A 4,699-nucleotide genomic window follows, 5' to 3' on the forward strand; every position below is an offset into this window, starting at 1 on the left:
TAGACTATTATATATTGCTGGAAAGTCCTGGATGTCTACTTTCTAACTCAATTGAAAGCGCACCATTTGGAGTTCTGTAGCTCCAGAAAATTCACTTTGAGTGCAGGGAGGTCAGAATCCAACAGCATCTGCAGTCCTTCTTCGACCTCTGAATCTGATTTTTGCTCAGGTCCCTCAATTTCAGCCAAAAAATACCTGAAATTACAGAAAAATACACAAACTCATAGTAAAGTCCAGAAATGTGATTTTTAATTAAAAACTAATAAAAATATACTAAAAACTAACTAAATCATACTGAAAACTATGTAAAAACAATGCCAAAAAGCGTATAAATTATCCGCTCATCACAACACCAAACTTAAATTGTTGCTTGTCCCCAAGCAACTGAAAATCAAATAAGATAAAAAGAAGAGAATATACTATAAATTCCAAAATATAAATGAAACATAGCTCCAATCAGATGAGCGGGACTTGTAGCTTTTTGCCTCTTGAATAGTTTTCGAATCTCACTTTATCCATTGAAGTTCAGAATGATTGGCATCTATAGGAACTCAAAGTTCAAATAGTGTTATTGATTCTCCTAGTTCAGTATGTTGATTCTTGAACACAGCTACTTTATGAGTCTTGGCCGTGACCCTAAGCACTTTGTTTTCCAGTATTACCACCGGATACATAAATGCCACAGACACATAACTGGGTGAACCTTTTCAGATTGTGACTTAGCTTTGCTAAAGTCCCTAATTAGAGGTGTCCAGGATTCTTAAGCACACTCTTTTTTGCTTTGGACCTTGACTTTAACCGCTCAGTCTCAAGTTTTCACTTGACACCTTCACGCCACAAGCACATGGTTAGGGACAGCTTGGTTTAGCCGCTTAGGCCAGGATTTTATTCCTTTAGGCCCTCCTATCCACTGATGCTCAAAGCCTTGGATCCTTTTTATTACCCTTGCCTTTTGGTTTTAAGGGCTATTGGCTTTTTGCTCTTGCCTTTTGGTTTTAAGAGCTTTTGACTTTTTCTGCTTGCTTTCTCTTTTTCTTTCTCTTTTTTTTTACCATTTTTTTCTTTTTTTTTTCTACAAGCTTTTTGTATTCACTGCTTTTTCTTGCTTCAAGAATCATTTTTATGATTTTTCAGATTATCAAATAACATTTCTCCTTTTCATCATTCATTCAAGAGCCAACATATTTAACATTGATAAATAACAACTTCAAAAGACATATGCACTGTTCAAGCATTCATTCAGAAAACAAAATGTATTGTCACCACATCAAAATAATTAAACTAGTTTCAAGGATGAATTCGAAACCATGTACTTCTTGTTCTTTTGTAATTAAAAATTTTTTTATTTAAGAGGGGTGATGGATTCATATTCACTACTTTAAGGCATAGACACTTAGATACTAATGATCATATAATAAGACACAAATATAAATAATCATAAAGCTCAAAATTGAAAAACAGGAAAATAAATAAACAAAGAGATTAAGGAATGAGTCTACCTTAGTGAGGGTGGCGTCTTCCTCTTCTTGAAGAACCAATGGTGCTATTGAGCTCCTCTATGTCTCTTCCTTGTCTTTGTTGCTCCTCCCTCATAGCTCTTTGATCTTCTCTAATTTCATGGAGGATGATGGAATGCTCTTGATGTTCCACCCTTAGTTGTCCCATGTTGGAACTTAATTCTCCTAGGGAGGTGTTGATTTGCTCCCAATAGTTTTGTGGAGGGAAGTGCATCCCTTGAGGCATTAGTGGTTATGAAAAAAAAGAAATGCTTTTTCCACACCAAACTTAAAGTGTTTGCTCGTCCTCTAGCAAAAGAAGAAAGAAAGGATGAGAAGAAGGAGAGATGGAGGTGTGTTGATGATTTGAATTTGAGTGGGTGGGTGTAGGTGGGTTGTATGATGGTTTTAGGGGAGTAATGGATGTGAGTGGTGAAGAGGTGATGGGGAAGAGAGATTGAGGTGATTGGTGAAGGGTTCTTGGGAAAGGGTGATATAGGATTATGATGAGTTAAGGTGAGTAGAGGTAGGTGGGGATCCTGTGGGGTCCACAGATCCTGAGGTGTCAAGGATTTACATCCCTGGACCTTTTAGGCATGTAAAGCGCCTTTGCATGCAATTCTGGCGTTTAAACGCTGAATTGATGCTTGTTCTGGGCATTCAATGCCCAGATGCAGCATGTTTCTAGCGTTGAACGCCAGTTCTATGCTTGTTTCTGGCGTTCAGTGCCAGCTCTTCTCAGGGTGCATTCCTGGCGTTTGAATGCCAGGATGTTGCTTGTTTCTGGCATTCAATGCCAGATCCATGCTCTGTTCTGGCGTTGAACGCCAGCCAGATACTCCTTACTGGCATTTAAATGCCAGTAAGTCCTTCCTCTAGGGTGTGATTTTTCTTCTGCTGTTTTTGATTCTGTTTTTAATTTTTATATTTATTTTGTGACTCCACGTGATCATGAACCTAATAAAACATGAAATAACAACAAAAATAAAAATAAAATTGGATAAATAAAAATTGGGTTGCCTCCCAACAAGCGCTTCTTTAATGTCAATAGCTTGACAGTGGGCTCTCATGGAGCCACACAGGTGATCAGGTCAATTTTATAGACTCCCAACACCAAACTTAGAGTTTGACTGTGGGGGGCTTTAGTTGACTCTGTACTGAGAGAAGCTTTCTATGCTTCTTTTCCATTGTTACAGAAGGAGATTCTTGAGTTTCAAACACAAGGTTGTCCTCATTCTGTTGAAGGATCAATTCTCCTCTGTCTACATCAATCACAGCTCTTGCTGTGGCTAGGAAGGGTCTTCCAAGGATGATGGAATCATCCTCATCCTTCCCAGTGTCTAGGATTATGAAATCAGCAGGGATGTAAAGGCCTCCAACCTTTACTAACACGTCCTCTACTAGTCTATAAGCCATTTTTATAGATTTGTCTACCATCTCTAATGAGAAATTGGCAACCTGTACCTCAAGGATTCCCAGTTTCTCCATTACAGAGAGTGGCATGAGGTTTATCCCTGACCCAAGGTCACATAGAGCCTTCTCAAAGGTCATGGTGCCTATGGTACAAGGTATTAAGAACTTTCCATGATCTTGTTTCTTCTGAGGTAATGTCAGTTGATCTATATCACTCAGTTCATTGATGAGCAAGGGAGGTTCATCTTCCCATGTCTCATTACCAAATAATTTGGCATTTAGCTTTATGATTGCACCAAGGTACTTGGCAACTTGCTTTTTAGTGACATCCTCATTCTCTTCAGAAGAAGAATACTCATCAGAGCTCATGAAGGGCATAAGGAGGTTCATTAGAATCTCTATGGTCTCTAGATGAGCCTTAGAGTCCTTTGGTTCCTCAAAGAGAGACTCCTTGTTGATCACTAGACGTCCCAGGAGGTCTTCCTCACTAGGATTCACGTCCTCTTCCTCCCATGTAGGTTCAGCCATGATTGTTATATCAATGGCCTTGCACTCTCTCTTTGGATTCTCTTCTGTATTGCTTGGGAGAGTACTAGGAGGGGTTTCAATGATCCTTTTACTCAGCTGGCCCACTTGTGCTTCTAGATTTCTAATAGAGGACGTTGTTTCATTCATAAAACTTAAAGTGGCCTTAGATAGATTAGAGACTATGTTTGCCAAGCTAGATGGGGTCTGCTCAGAATTCTCTGTCTGTTGCTGAGTAGATGACGGAAAAGGTTTACTATTGTTAAACCTGTTTCTTCCACCATTATTAAAGCCTTGTTGAGGCTTTTGTTGATCCTTCCATGAGAAATTTGGATGATTTCTCCATGAGAGATTATAGGTGTTTCCATAGGGTTCACCCATGTAATTCACCTCTGCTATTACAGGGTTCTCAAGATCATAAGCTTCTTCTTCAGAAGATGCCTCTTTAGTACTGTTGGATGATTCCTTCAATCCATTCAGACTCTGAGAAATCGTATTGACTTGCTAAGTCAATATTTTATTCTGAGCCAGTATGGCATTCAGAGTATCAATTTCAAGAACTTCCTTCTTCTGAGGTGTCCCATTACTTACAGGATTCCTCTCAGAAGTGTACATGAACTGGTTATTAGCAACCATGTCAATGAGTTCTTGAGCTTCTGCAGGCATTTTCTTTAGGTGAATGGATCCACCTGCAGAATGGTCCAATGACATCTTTGATACTTCAGATAGACCATCATAGAATATATTCAAAATGGTCCATTCTGAAAGCATGTCAGAAGGACACTTTTTGGTCAGTTGCTTATATCTCTCCCAAGCTTCATAGAGGGATTCACCTTCTTTCTGTTTGAAGGTTTGAACATCCACTCTAAGCTTACTAAGCTTTTGAGGAGGAAAGAACTTGGCTAAGAAAGCCGTGACTAGCTTATCCCAAGATTTCAGGCTATCTTTAGGTTGAGAGTCCAGCCATACTCTAGCTCTGTCTCTTACAGCAAACGGGAAAAGCATACGCCTGTAGACCTTAGGATCAACCCCATTGGTCTTAACAGTGTCACAGATCTGCAAGAATTCATTTAAGAACTGAAAAGGATCTTCAGATGGAAGTCCATGAAACTTGCAGTTCTGTTGCATCAGAGAAACTAATTGAGGTTTAAGCTCAAAATTGTTTGCTCCAATGGCAGGAATTGAGATGCTTCTTCCATGTAAATTGGAATTAGGTGCAGTGAAGTCACCAAGCATCTTCCTTGCATTATTATTATTATTTTCGG

The 4,699-nt window shown here is 39.2% G+C and overlaps 1 non-coding gene across 1 annotated transcript; it reads left to right on the forward strand.

Annotated features, from left to right (window-relative positions):
• The first annotated feature begins 4,199 nt into the window (after positions 1 to 4,199).
• On the forward strand, positions 4,200 to 4,307 carry LOC112773559 (small nucleolar RNA R71). Its single transcript, XR_003188104.1, has one exon. It is a non-coding gene; the product is annotated as a small nucleolar RNA R71 (small nucleolar RNA).
• The last annotated feature ends 392 nt before the right edge of the window (positions 4,308 to 4,699 follow it).

Source organism: Arachis hypogaea, chromosome 18 (assembly GCF_003086295.3).
Source record: "Arachis hypogaea cultivar Tifrunner chromosome 18, arahy.Tifrunner.gnm2.J5K5, whole genome shotgun sequence".
In the NCBI taxonomy this organism is placed as follows: Eukaryota; Viridiplantae; Streptophyta; class Magnoliopsida; order Fabales; family Fabaceae; genus Arachis; species Arachis hypogaea.